Source organism: Botryllus schlosseri, chromosome 10 (assembly GCF_051294905.1).
Source record: "Botryllus schlosseri isolate E-star chromosome 10, Bs_hap1, whole genome shotgun sequence".
In the NCBI taxonomy this organism is placed as follows: Eukaryota; Metazoa; Chordata; class Ascidiacea; order Stolidobranchia; family Styelidae; genus Botryllus; species Botryllus schlosseri.
The window spans coordinates 5,973,097-5,988,718 of record NC_137245.1 but is presented as its reverse complement, the minus strand read 5'-3'; the positions used below and the strand labels follow the sequence as shown (position 1 = coordinate 5,988,718).

Below are 15,622 nucleotides of genomic sequence, written 5' to 3'. Positions count from 1 at the left end.
AACCTTGTTTCGTATGTTGTGATACGACCACTAGAGATTTTAAGGGTTCCGCGATGGCAAGATAGCATAGGAACTGAAATGCCTTTTGCTAATTTACCTTTTTGTGAAAAGGGACATACCATTTTAATAATTGAAAAATATAATATATCCCTAGTCGAATCGAATCACTACAATATATACTCCAATCAGACTTGAATACCCGTATTATTCTGCCTTGTGCCAGTTACGACACGTTAAAACAGTCGATACTTGTAGGCCTATAGATAACAATGGAGCGCGAAGTCAATCTTCATAAGTATTATGAGTTTGAGAGCCTTCTCGAGAATGCGTATCGTCAGTAATGAGGGAGATTTCCCATGGATGTAGAAGGCAGTGGCGGCTCGTCCTATTAGGCAACAGGGGCATTGCCCCACCTAAAATTCTGTTCAATAACAATTATTTACCATTTATAGACGCACAGTAGGGTTGTTCAGAATTGACCGACTTTCAAAAAGTCGTGGTTTTCAGTCCGATTCCCATGCCTTATACCATAAAAACATATTCTAGCTACTTTTTTTCGTAATTCATCCCTTGCATCCGTGTGCATTTTGAGCTGGAAAATTATCGGCTAAAAATAGGGGATTCCCCTAAAATTTGAGTGTCGCCATTCGGACTAGGCTAGTAAACGTCATATATAAGCTGGGTTTATGCAGCTATTGCGGTTTGGAGTGCTACATAACCTTATTAGAGAAAGTATTGCCGGTTCAGGACACCATTTTCATGTCCTACACTCCCTTAGAACTCCTCAAAACTGCCTAAGACTGATAGTCATGTTGTTGGATCACATATCCTACACTCCTCAACCCTACCTGAGATTGTCCATCAATTTCCGGGAACACCATGTGCAACAATACAACTGTGAATGTATCATTCACTCACAGCCACATTTTAAACATCACATTGTTCAAAGGAAACGAAACAATAAGGAAAAGAAATGGATCAACTTGGCAAACACTACTTGAATCAGGTGGATGAAATGGTTGCTTTAGAGAAATCGGCATATCTGTTCCCGTGATCTTCCACGGCTTGTAAGAGGCTCGTCCGCTGTTCTTAGTCATCTGTTTTTAAAGCATCAAAGTCGGTATTCAATTTTACCAAACGCTTTGCTGCGTCTTTAACTACTTCAACACTACTCACAAATTCTTGAGCAGTAACAAAATGCGGATCTGTATGCCATTCCGAAACTGGAAAACTCAACTGATCATGTTCGGCATGCATAGCATCGAATAGAAACCATGATTCCGGTCCAATTAAAGCAACCATACTCATTGACTCAGAGACAGAGTCAGAGATTAGACTCAGAGGTATACCTCTGCGAAATTGTTCAAGAATTGGCATTTGCAGCAATTTAGCAGCCATCGTTTGCTTCACTTTGTCAGGAATCTTTGGTTTAGCCGAAAACATTGTAGATACCACCGTTTCCTCGGTGAGATGCCAATGATGTTTTCACATCTTTTTATATGCCACATCAGCAACTGTGAAATCGCATGATGTAAAGTCTGTCATGTGATGAAGAAATTTGAGATCATTACTCTGTGCGTCACATGCAATATTAGTTTTAAGCTGGGACAGAAAACTGGGCAATATTTATTCGTACCAACTTTCTAATGAACTCTTCAGAATAGCCCATTTGCTCACTCCACATGAACATTTTTTGACAGTACAGCACTTGACTCGTCCATCCAGTGCTATAGTAGCACCAGGCTTGCGAAAACGATTATCAACATATTGGTCATCTAAAATCACCAAGGCGCCTGTTGCACAGTCTCTGTAGTCATCTCTTATCAATACTTCTTTCTGCTTTCCATTATATGGCTTAATCAGTGGAATTATTCTTGCTTTGCTTCATCAGCTTTCATCGCCAACCCGCTGCCTTCATCAAACTGAAGTGTTTTAGAGCTTCTTAATTGATCAATATCTTTCCACTTCTTGGAAGGTATTAAAATCTGTGTTTTCAGGGCCTGTGGTCGCCGATCCAAATAGACACTTCACTTCCAAATCTCCCGGATGACTAGTTCATCAATATGATGGCGACAAGACTGTAGAAAACTTTCCTGTTTATCAATTCTTCAAGTAACAGAACAATTTTTCCATTGTTTGAGGATGTTGTGTCAAACACAAGAGCTCTGACATTTTTTGTTAAATTATATAGTTCCAGCAGTTCAAATGACGGATCAGCCTGTGCTTTTCCGGTAGCACTCTCCAGAGTTCGAATGCCAAGAAGATTGCCCTTCTCAAATGCGTTACAACACGTAGACGATGCCAGCACTGCCAAGGCCTCAAATTGCTCTCCTAAACGACTCCCAGTGAGCTTTCCATTCCAGTGCAATGTGATGTGCTTTGGTGGATCGTTTGCTATTTTTTCAACAATAGACTCAGAAATTTTAAAACGATTTGCAATGCGTCGTCGATAGGTTCCAGATCTTGAAAGATGAAAGTCATTAGGGTCACCATCGCAAGCTTCAATCAGTGCTGCAGTTATCATGGTAGCAGCATTATTGCTGACTTTCAAGCGATCGGAAACCTGGCATATGTCTTTGTCGTTGAACAGGTTTACAGGCGCTTTTAGAGTCACAAATTTAAAGCAATGAAGCAATGTCGACTGCGCCACTTCAAAATCACTGCTGTGGGAAGTGTCATCTACCTGCGAAGATATAGATGAGCTCTCTGTAAATTCACCTTCGCTACTTGAAGCTGGTGCACTCTCTCGCACTCATGGTCCGTCTCTTTTGTTGCATGGTTTTCACTTTCAACACTGTATCTTTGCCACCAATCGTTGCTAATCACGGACCCCTTTGATCCTGATAAAATGTTTTGTATTCATGTTTCTTATCGCCGGAGAGAAGTGTACTTGCTTCAATTGTCGTCATCGCGTCAGGAGCTCCTCCATGCCCATAGCTTACTCAACTTGGCTTCAAAGTCACTTTGTTTTCTTGATACATATTGCTGGCCTTTAGTCCAGTGACAGCCATTTGGTTTCTGTTTTCACACTGTCTCTAATCTTTCAATGGCATTGACTTGTGTGATGGTCTTTGTGGCAGCCAGGAACCAAAAACGTATTACCGTACTTCATCTCCTACGTCCTGGATGTGTAACTTTACTGGTTCATTTTTCGCATATGAATGCTCTCTTAGGTGTAACACATACTGCATAACTTTCCCAAGAGTAAGCAGCTTCGATCTCGTAATGTTTCCTCAGAGGGCCCAGCTAGGAAATGATGTGTCTGCGACCGTGATCTTCTAGTTTTCTTTGATACTATATCACTAGATGGCAATTTTCTTTTTTTTTAAAGATATTTCGCACTAGAGCTAATCCTGGAAAAATAAATATACATCATCTCAGTCAAGCAACAAAGAATAGTTGGAAACATTTCAGTTCTCTAAGGTCAAACACATACTGCACAACTTGAGCAAGAATAGTCGGATTAGATCCAGTTATTGATTCTAGAAGATAATGATTCCTAAATTGGAAATACTCCGACCAGTATATTGCTATCTTAGGAAATAACATAAAATTCAGAGCAACCGATTGGCTGTTTTCCACAGTCACTGGAACAGACATTTACAAGCTTTGTTTTCTATCTCAGTAGACAAGAAAGAGTATCAGGTCCATTAGATCGAATAATTCAATACTGCTACAATACTATAATCACTAATCCTGCGCTAGACTCGCTAACAGCATGAGTTAAAAAGCTACCTGGTAAGTCCTGCACCTCAATCGTAAACACAGTTCTTCAACAACAAAGCAGCAAAACACCTGAGTAATCAATGATCCCCATTTCACTGCCGTGCCTAGCGCGTCATCAACGCTAGAACATCCGCTTCACGTCAATGAGAACACATGCGGTTGCTGTCGAATCACTCACAACGGGGGAATCCCCAAATTCCGAAGAATTTTTTTGGTGCATGAAAAAACGGCAAAATGCACACGGATGCAGGGGATGAAGTACAAAAAAAAGAAGCCAGAATTTGTTTTTAAGGTATAAGGCATGGGAAACGGACTGAAAACCTAGACTTTTTGAAAGTCGGTCAATTCTGAACAACCCTAACGCACAGCAATCAATATATACCGAAATCACAGCGAAACCCGCATTATTCTTATGCGTTCGCTTGTAAATGCTCATACCTAGCGAAGTCTTTGCGAAAATCGAATTCTCTTCTGTGTTTCGCTTTGAGAATGCCTAGCTGGGGCTTGCCCCGGGAGCGCTCATAACCAGTTTTCACTGTCTGTTCTCTCAAAGCCGCGCACAATAAAGAAACGGTGATTTACTCTCTCCTTTCCATGAAATTACCGAGCAAGTGGGGCAATCTACCTGGTTGCCCTTAAGGTGTGATGTAACAATCGTATCTATATCTGAACTCGGTTACCGTATTATGCGTTGAGTCGACCTTTGCTGGTATAGGTCGATTTTGACGATGTTTCGCTCCATGACAATTCTTGTAACTTGGTATGTTATATCGTGAAAGTTTCAGGGTTGCTACTTAAAGTGTACGGTAGTAATTTCGTTTCTAAAGTTGACTGTGTGCTTGCTGATCCGTCATGTATCGCAAAGATATTTTACTCAAAAGCGGGTATTGGTCTCCATTGATTTTGACGATGTTCCATACCGAGATCGGTCATGACTAGGGCAAATTTTTTTGACCTAAAAAACGGAAGATTTTGACCTAAAAAATCTAAATTTTGACCTTTTTTGACCTAAAAAAACTGAAATTTGACCAAATTTTGACCTCACGTATGCAAATTAGGAGTTTTCGCATATAATGTTAAAATTGTACTACTTATCTTCATTTCTGGTTGGAACTGTCTGTCCTTACAAAGTAGATTGGCCTGAAAAAACGTTTTTGGCTCAAAAACTGACAAATTTTTACATGAAAAACTAGTATTTTAACGAAATCTGGCCCTATGAAGAATTCCAGTAGTTACATTACGTATTCTAGAAAGTGTCTGTCCTTACTACGTAGCTTGCCAAGAACGGAGAAAGAACGTTTAACAGCAGCATTTGTTGGCTGACAAAACTCAAGTTGTGTGCACACTGCTGGTGACAAACCGTGTTGCTTCATTCTGACAATGTTGTCTATATCACAATTTTTCAGCCTGCGCTTCTTGATATAAGAACCATGCAATGTCCAAGCAGACTTGCTCCAGCTAGGATATTGCGGTACGTTGACCATAAAACCATGTCACTATTTGTTTCATTTGACCATTTATGATTCACAATGAGCAGACGATGGTCCGTTTACAACGGTAGGCCTATAAAGTAGGCTACAAGTTGTATAATATCAAATGATAAGTTCACCGACAGCGCAAAATCTACGATACAAACGAAATGCAGAGGTCAAAAAATGTTGGACTTTGTAAACAATTTTGACAAATTTTGACCTAATTTTGACTCTTTTTGACAAGTCAAAAAAAATTGCCCTAGTCATGACATTTGGCATAGTTGGTCTTAGTGTTAGTATCGATCGCCGTACCAAGTTTAAAGTTTATCACTGAACTATGTGGGTGGTAATTTCGTTTTCTAAGTCGAGTGAGAGCTGACCATTTATCACTAACAGATTTTACGCAATACCGGTATTGGTCTCTTTCGATTTTAACGATGCTCCATACCTATATCCGTCTTGAGCTTTTGGACGGTATATCTTGATTTCAGTATCGAACGCTGTGCCAAGTCCCGAGGTCGACACTCACTGATTAGGGCGATAATTTCATTATCGAGGTCGAGTATGGTGGGCCTAACGCTGACTACCGCATTGCGGATTTCACGCAAAAGCCGGCGTTGGTCGTTGCTAATTTTAACTGTGTTTCATACTGAGATAGGTGATGAGATGATGATTTCATGAAACAGTTTACTAAGATTCTCGGTTTGCATTCAAATATTTACTTTATTTTATATTCTCCAATGTCAATTTCACCGTGAAATTGTGGCCTTTAGGCCATTTGCCGACAACCCGATGTCAAGCGCGATAGCTAATAGTTCGTTTTCGATGACGGCTAACAGCTGATCAATTGATCAGCCTATTCCTCAATATATTTTACGCAAAATTCAGTGTTTTTAGGCAAGACTCGGCCCTTATCAGCCTGGAAATTGTCCATTCATCTAATAGTACACGGGAGGAAAGCGCACTCTTACCTTTTCCCAACGTATTGCGATAAAAAATGAAAGGCTGACGTATAAGCGAGGATAAGGACGCCTTGGTATACACTTTTACACTGCTGGTGCCAGGGGACAGTGTCTCTAGTTCGACCGAAATTGGGTATCGTGATCTGAAGCATGTGGTCTACTGCAAAGGGTGTCTCGATATTACCTGATAGTCGACATTACTCGGCTCGAGTTGACTTGTTTATATCCTAATACATCTTTTTCCGAAGTTAACCACTAGTGAACTTTTAAAATTCCTATAATTGATAAAATCGTTTTCTATCAACTTTGCTGCAGTAATTAGGCTCGATTGGTTATATGTGCTCCCGATTCTCAACGCTCTCATTCTGGGTATTCCATATTTCAATGAACTCGTCATTGAACAATGAACAATGAACATTTTACAACTATGAAATCACGCCGCGCGCAATAGGCCTGCTGATACAAACGTTAAAATATGCAGGTATGAACAACTGTACTTGATATTTTTTTTCGAATAATTTCAAATACGTAAGTCTTGTTCACCAAGCTTAATGTATATACCCCATACAAACTGTGTGTGACCACCACGAAGTCACATTTTCACGTCGGAATACACTATTGTGACGTCATTTAGACAATTAAAATCGCGTACACACCTTGCCCCACCACCCGATATTATCACGAGCCGCCACTGGTAGAATGAGATGCAGAACAAAGTAGTGATGCACTCAAAACACAGACAAGATCGACTTACTTGGTTTTGCCGAATGGTCGGGATTCGTAATGTCACATCGCTTTCGTTACAACGAGCGCGAACCCGAACTACCAGGTATCTCGGACTGTAGTAGTCTGGTTGCCATATGTTGAAACTAGAAATCAATTCTGAATACCCGAAAAAAGTCCTGAAAAACAAGCGCAAAGGTACGTTTGTAATGCGGTTTTATCTGTAACTGAAGAGAGATGGCTATATTTGTAGATGTTGGTGAGTAAGTTTGTAATCCACATATATTGTCACCGATATTCTGTTCTGTCACGAGTGGTCGGACAGATTGTTGACGCAGTTCCCCGAAGCGCGACCGCACCTTTCATACCCGGACAGCGTATGCCACCACGAAGTGAACGCTTCATAGTAGGGCTGATAAAGCCTAGCTATATCACTCAGACACTCGCATAAGTTTATTCATGTCTTCATCAGACCGAGTATATGGTAACGTATGCCATTTTCAAAGATATCACAAGATCGAATAAGCAGCCAACATAAAAACAGAGTGACAAGAAATGCACATTGCACAGGTTTTAGAATTAAATAGAACGAAACTGATAGTTTACGATTTATTTCTATATTTAGCAAAGGTGGATTTCACAAAGTTGTCCCATGTCCATTTCCGAAATTAAGTCGCATCAATTTGACGCAAACCCGTTTCAATGCCGTGACTTGTGGGAGTTCTCACTTGAAAAATTTGCAGTTCCACCCATGGAGCAGGTTGCTGTCGTCCACCATAGTTGCTTTGTAGTATGTACTGGTCAGAGCAGGGGCTCGCAACCGACGCTCCGCGAAATATTTTCAGGGGTTCCGCGAATTAGTAAAATGAACCTAATTTGTATTTTGTTTAATTAAGGAAAGCATGAGGCAGTTTCGCTTCATAATTGGTAAAACTTAGGACTCACGTCATTAAAATGGTCGTCAGAGATGAAATATCCGACTGTAAAAACTAATTTTTGCCAAATGTCTGCCGATGAAAACATATTGCTGTTTAGAGATGTTTTGTGGGGGATTGTGGAAAAATGAAATGTTTGAGATAGCAAGGTCAAACAGGGTGACTTCGAAATGATTTCAAAACATTTTGGATAGGAGTTGTCAGTTTCAGCAAATTAGTGAACAGTCATGAATTTTTTCCTAATCTGTTCTTATGGAGGAATTGAAACCTCGCCTTGAAATCCATTTTATCCTCTGATATGACCACTAAATAACTTCACGATGATATGCGTGATAGAAATGACTTGGCTGGATGTGATATGATCCTTGAAAACTCACACAAAAAGCTTTTGTCGGAAGCGTTGCGCCTTAATATTTTATTCGCCACTATCTATATTAGAATCGTCGTCAGAGATGAAATATCCGACTGTAGAAACTCATTTTAATTGCCAAATTGCCAATAGCCAGCCGATGTTTAGAGATGTTTTGTTGGGGTTTGTGGAAAAATTTTGAATGTTGAGGTAGCGAGGTGGAACAGGGTGACTTCGAAATGTTTGCAAAATATTTGTCTGTTTCAGCAAATTAGTCACTCGAGTCAGACTCCAGTCACCTTTTTCTCATGACTTGACTTGACTCGAGTCACTTTGCTAAAATGACTTGACATGACTCGGCGTATCAGAAATGTGGACTGACTCGTGACTCGGAGCAAAATTCACCAGTTCAATTTCAAGTCATCAATTAATCGGTGTCGATAAAAATCACTGTGTCTTGCATATGTTCGGATTGATCGCGAAACGCTCGTGTAACCCGTGACAGTGACCAATTATTCAATGATCGTGCGTTTTACTGAGCCTCCATTGTTCTCTCACATACAAATTGACCACAAACGAAGTGATCGAAGCTCACAGGTTACGTTGTCGTAAACTAGTTGTAAAGTAATATAATAGAAAATTATCTATCTTGTTTGTTTTGAAGCAAAATATTGCCTATTTATTGTAATAGCTAGTCAGTAGTCATTGATACATTGTAATGCAGGTGCACCCCATTCGAGTGGTTTGTTTGTTTGTTTTTGGGTATTCATAGTGTTTGTCGACTACTATGGTCATTTACACCAGGCCGAGATTCCTCATTATTTTGCGTAACTGCCGACTTATAGCACGGCCAACCTCTAGGCTTTTTGTAAGACACCGCTTACGCGAATGAAGGAGCCAGGAGGAGCCTCGGTAAACCTCCAACACTTGGATATCGGAATTCTGAAGTCGACCTCGGTCGGACTCGAACCCGCACCCATAGGTGTCGCAGCCGCGTATTAGACCACTGCGCTATCTCGCCTCAAATATCTACCTTAACTAAACCTCTTGTTTTATTGATTTTGATTTCGAATATAGTTTATATACTCCTCAACCATTGGAGTAGGCTCGAATTGTATGGTATCAATATGTAAATGGGTAAAGGGTAATGTATGGCATCTTTTCAATTCGTTTCCCTATTCTCTATTTTGGTTGGTAACTAAAACTGAGGCTACGTATATGTGAGCGACACAGCGCCTTCTTGGGTATATTTTCAACTCTATATTCGTTTATCGGTTCAAAATCAATAAACACTCAATCTGTATTTTTGATAGATAGCAAAATGTAATGACGTAATTATGCCTCATACTTCGAAAGGGCAACTTGACTTGAATTGTGACTTGACTCGTGACTTGACTTGACTGGCTCGACTTGACTCGAGTCACCTCCCAAAATCAAGTGACTTGGTTTGACTCGAGTCACCCTAAAAAATCGATTGACTTGACTTGACTCGAGTCAAAATGTGCAATGACTCGAAATGACTCATGACTCGAAGGAAGTGACTTGATCCCAACACTGCAATGATGAGCAGCAATAATTTTGTTGTTATCTATCGATTTTAGTATTGCTATTTTGATATTTCTACCCTGGATAGATTTCCTGTACTAACTGAAAATTGTAATTTGTGTCTCAAATAAGTTAAAACTTGGGCTATCAAAAGGTACGTATGGAACGCAGATATTCATTTGACAGTGAGATATAGCCTACCTCCCCTTGAGTTCGATGAGTTCCCGCTTTGCCTTTGCGATACGCGAGGCTCTCCTTATCAGCTAAATTCATACAAGGCTCTTATAAAAAAATATTCCATAACCTCGTTAACGTCATGGTTCCCTACTACATTTATCGGGGAATCAACAGCGTAAGTTTAAAGAATCGTTCTGCAATAAATCGGGAAAAATTGACGCCGTCCAACACCATACCATTCTGGGTAACGGACTTTCTCTTAATACCAACTCGGTCAACAACGTCATCATCAGAAAAACTATTCCATGCCTTGCCTTGTCTTTATAACAAGCCCTAGTCTACAATCAGTGCCCTTGATGAACCGTACGTGTACTGCGCGGCCATCAGATAAATGCGTACTAATTTCAATTCAACTCACATGATGACAAATCATGATCCATACTAGGCATGGGCGAACCTCTGATGGGTTATGTATGAACGCGAACGTGAACCTCGTGACGTCGTGTGACGTCATATTGCTAATTCCAACCCTACCTTTCAGGGAAGTGATATATTATAGTAGGCTACAGTACACGATACTTAGCGACGACTCAGGTCGCATTATGACACAATGCTGAACTTCAAAGTGAGTTTTTAAACGTCGTTAAATGTATCAACTGAGGCAATCAAATGATATACGAATCACGTAAAATCAATGTCTCCCGTCGCTTTGTCAACAATTTCGACGATCTAGGACAGGCCAGACAATGTATTCGGCGTCTGAGAATTGTTACGTTCATATTGAGCAGAGAGTAAAACAGGTTTTTATACTTGTTTCCACACCGATTTTGCACCATTAACAAGTTATACAGCCAGCAGCCTGCTAGATTTGTTTACATTAGACAACAATGTCAATTTCATTGATTGGTTGAATATGCATCTTTCCCTGACTACCTACACGCTGCGTATTCCAGTCTTGATGTTGTGTGATTGCGGGTCAAGCTCACAGCAGAGAATCACTAAATAATCACAAAGTGAAAGCTGGAAATTTTGAGCCAACTTTTGTAACAAAGCAAGTAAGATTTTTGAGATTGTCAAGTTGCATGCTCGTTTGTGTTGACTTTTTTATCCTGCTAGGGCACTGCATTGAGTGGCCCGCAGTTGAAATGCAATAAATTTTAAACAAAGATATCAAAATGACGTGAAAAATTGTAATATCTGAAAATGATCCCGGTGCAGAACATACCAAGGCTCGTTAGTGAACGTGAACTTCTAAATTGATCGTGAACGTGAAGCTCATGTTCCCAATGTCCTAATGAAATAACAACCTTCTTTATAAAAGATGCGACATTTTTTTGTTACGTCATAAAGTACCCATTGCCCATTTTATGTTGGACGATATATCGCACCCAACGATTTGCATTCTTGCAAGGTCCACAACTGTCGCACCCAAATTTCCTAATAGGGTGGGGAGCGAACTCGAAGGAGACTCAAAAGTATTTCGTAAACCAACACAAATTATACACTATTTTCGAGAGATTTCATGACCTTGAAAATTGTCTACGAGTATCGCGATTTAAATGTCTCTAGATAGCTTGATTTTGAAATTCATAGCCTACGTCTCCTCCCAAGAGAAAAAGCATTCATTGTATAATTTATAGTAACAGGCATTTAGATGCCAGTCAATACCGCGCCACGACACACGATGCAGTTTCGGCCAACATGCGAATCAACGAAGTGTGCTACTAATGAAAGACATTGACCCAAACTTGGGGTATGTGTGCATTGTCAATAGCCGCGTTGGTTGGGCGTGACTAATAGCCCGGTCCTTCCAATCTGAACCCACAATGTAAATGCCACCCGCGGGCACCCACAGAGCATTAAAGACGTGGCAATTTGTGAGTGCGTCTCACGCAAGTATTTATTTTAGTGCTACGTTTTGGTCACAACGATATCTTTTGACTATATAACAGACCGGAATTCACAAATTAAGGACATACTCCAAAGTAATTATGACAAGATGCCAGATGTTATAATTATGAATTACGTGCTTCAAGCTCTTCAGGTAAATCTGACTATCGGGGGCTGAGAGAGAGAGAGAGAGAGAGAGAGAGAGAGAGAGAGAGAGAGAGAGAGAGAGAGAGAGAGAGAGAGAGAGAGAGAGAGAGAGAGAGAGAGAGAGAGAGAGAGAGAGAGAGAGAGAGAGAGAGAGAGAGAGAGAGAGAGAGAGAGAGAGAGAGAGAGAGAGAGATGATGATATTCTTTTTCGGCTGCACCATCGAGAGGCTTTGACGAAGTTTCGATACGGCCGTGAGGTCATTTAGTCTGCGCCCCCGTTTTTTCTCCTCCATGCTATCCGTGATTGCTGAGTGCCTCGCAGGATAGCTGCCGACCCCAATTTTCGAGTCTTTGGTATGACCCGGCCGGGGATCGAACCCAACACCTACCGATCGAGAAGCCGGTCGCATAACCATTACACTATCTATTACACTGTCACTATAAATGAACAGTAATATAATGCAATTACCAATATTATTGACGAAATTAAATGTTCAAGTTGAAAATTGACCACCCTGTGGGGGCCCAAGACCAACGTTTGGAGTGGGGGACGATTTGCTGTTTTTGTCCTGATTCTAGCTACAAGTCACACTAACATTGTATTTTAGCTGAAGGCTATGGCGGCAGGTCCAAGTGTTGAGTAAAGAATTGTAAAATAGCGATTGGCGCCCGTTTTAAGTAGAATCATATGAGGATAAGAGAAAGTGAACATAAAATTCTGCCTTCAACTTAATACAGATAATGTAATGCAAGCGGCCATTACGAGAAACGGCTCGGTTATGATATATATCAGCAGCTCTTGATTTTTAATGCTTCGTCGTGGAAACCGTAATGTTTTATTTGACCAGTAGGCTACAAAATTTCAAACCTTTGTCCGGTGCACGTTCGTACTACATAGGCCTACTGCTCCCCAAGCAGGAACAGTCAAACTGCGTTTAACTAAGCATAACCAAACATCAATACTAAAGTCACTATTTTAAACTAGGCAGAGTGGTGATTAATTATCCTGTTTCGAGGTAGTGACGTCTGGAATGTATTGATAACCTGATATACAGCAGGTGAGTGTTCTTACAATTACACTAATGTACGTCGAATATCTATTCACTATGTGTGAATAGCTGGATACTTCTTACGCAATGACGATAAATGCTAATAGGCGACTTCTGACGCAATAATGAGCAGATGCATTTGAAAATCTGACGTTTGTGCTATCACTAACTGGTTTAATACCAATACCTCTTCATCGCTCACGAATGTTTAGTTTATGCCATATTCCTGTACAAATAAAAAGTAATCGTTCTTTCACAAAGAAATCGATTAAATATTGAAAGTATCCGATTACGATAACGATTACTTCGTAATTTTCTCGAATGTAATCGATTGCGATTACGATTACTTGAAAATGCTGTAATCGTCGTAATCGATTACGATTACTAATCGCGATTACCCCATGTCTACTCCATACATCTATGAAATAAGTCATATCATGTCAAAACCAAACTACATTCGATCCACGGGCCTCCAGGCGAGCTTGAGAACAAAAATAATTGTATGCCGCTCTAGCCATTTATAAATATCGCATGAACGTTAGGAATGGTGGCGTAATGATAGGCATCTCATCTGATGACTTACCCTAAAATAAGATATATATGCTTGGAGCGTTGGACTAATTGCGAACTTAGAGGCCCGCGTTTACTGGCAGCGGCGGTTCAGGTACATATAAGCACTCCGTTCAGATTACCAGTAACTACATTGCGACACACACTGGGAAAGTGGGCATGCAACTCGGAAAAACTCATAACTACGGACGTTGACGGTAGGCGAGAAAAACGTGTAGCCCTATACCAGTGGTGGGCAAACTTTGTCCCGCGGGCCGCATGCGGCCGCGACACCTCTTTGTGCAGCCCGCTAAAGGCTCAAGAATCGTATTTAAAACATTGAAAAAATGCTCAGTAGAAATCTAATTCCTGCGGGGACTCGATCGAGCATCTCTCATTATATTTCACCATTGTAATTATAAGTTATATTCCGACTAGTATTTGTTATTTCATTGCTGGTGCGATTGCCTGACCTCAAGGCCCTCGCATTTTAAAAGGTTTCAATTGCTAAACATTACAGAAAGTCAAAACGGTAATGACTTTCGGATCACGAGTGTAATTTAACGTTAGACATCTCCAATTAGTTTATTACTTTTAGTGCTGTACTTGGAAAAGCCGATTCGAGATTGTGGCAGGTAGATTCGTTCTCTGTATGTGCAGAAGTATTTATATTTATAAAATCTATATATAGCATATTTGAAGCTAACATGGTTATGACGCTGTTAGCATTGTGTGTCCTAGAGTTGAACCAAAATCAGAATCAGCAATCTACAAACAGATCACTGCCCACAGATTCAAGTCTCCATCCTGTTCTAAGAATCAACAACCGACTTTAATCCCTAGTTTAGAAAATTGGGTATATAGAGATTGACCAGCAGCTTATGAAATCTCGCCAATGTTGCTGACGCGTGTACCATATCCTCAAATGAATCGTTGGTTTGTTTTAAATAGAAATAGATATAATTTCCACATCTTCACTATATAATCAAATATCAATATTGCGTTTTGGTATGTAATGCCAATTTCATTTAGATGTGGATTTAGATATTGCATGCTCGGTCCACGAGTGTTTTTCCTTACATACTGGTTACTGATGACGACGATCCACTTATATATTATCTCCATATTTCTTCGGTCACTGTATAAACAGTGGTTCTCAAACTAGGGGGCGTGGAGGCATCTGAAAGGTGTCGCGAAGCCGCAGTAAACTGAAAAAAATTTCGCGCTCCGGGCGATTTGCCTCCAGTTCATGGTCATTGCTCTGGATATTGTCCATATTTCATATTTTATAATTCTCTCGTCAACAGCCATAATCTGCAAGGCCATCAAACTATCCATTAAGATTGCTAACATTTTGATTCCTCTCTTGGATGTTTAGTGATATCACGATAAAGGGGGCGTGTCTAATAAAGTTTAAAAACCACTGCTATACATACGATGGAATAACCATATTGTCTTTAGGCTAATACCCTCTATTTAATAGAGTGCGGCCCGCGAATGTATTTAGATGTTGAATGCGGCCCGCGAGCTCAAAAGTTTGCCCACCCCTGCTTTATAGTGTAGGGGCGTACAACGAGCGGGTGCGGGTTAGGGACTATGAATCAAAGTTATTTCAAGGGCAACTCCTTTCCGCGTCGGGAAATATGAAAACATAAAGTTTCGGCCAACATACGGCTGGGTAAAGTGCTTAGTCAAAAAGATATGCGACGATAAACCTCAGCTAGCGAGAACCTTCGACAATGTGATGTCCCAGCGTGGAAATTGTCAGAACCGAATAGTCCGTTCCTTGGAATATGAGTAAACTAGATAGAAGTCCGAATGCACTATAAATGCTACCCCTGAGGATAATAATGAATTTCGCGAGTCAGATACGTTTCATGGAGCTGTATTATGTACAATTGTTGTCTTCACGTTTTCCATGTCCTATATTCCCGTAAAAACGTATCGTACTAATATTACAATGATGTTTTTGAGGTTTGAGTCCCCAGATGCCATTTTAACTCAGACTTGGGTCGCGGTATAAAAAAGTTTAGGAACCACTGAGCTATAGACTGAGACATTAAAACCCAGATTTTTTGAGATTTTCCAAATGTTGGAA

General features: G+C 40.4%; 1 long non-coding RNA gene across 1 annotated transcript in view; it reads right to left on the bottom strand.

Annotated features, from left to right (window-relative positions):
• Positions 1–882: 882 nt before the first annotated feature.
• The window catches only part of LOC145449027 (uncharacterized), a 374,781-nt gene continuing 360,041 nt past the window's right edge, over positions 883–15,622 (bottom strand). Inside the window, exon 2 of the long non-coding RNA XR_013918109.1 lies at positions 883–3,341. This is a non-coding gene — a long non-coding RNA (uncharacterized LOC145449027). The remainder of the gene's footprint in view (positions 3,342–15,622) is intronic.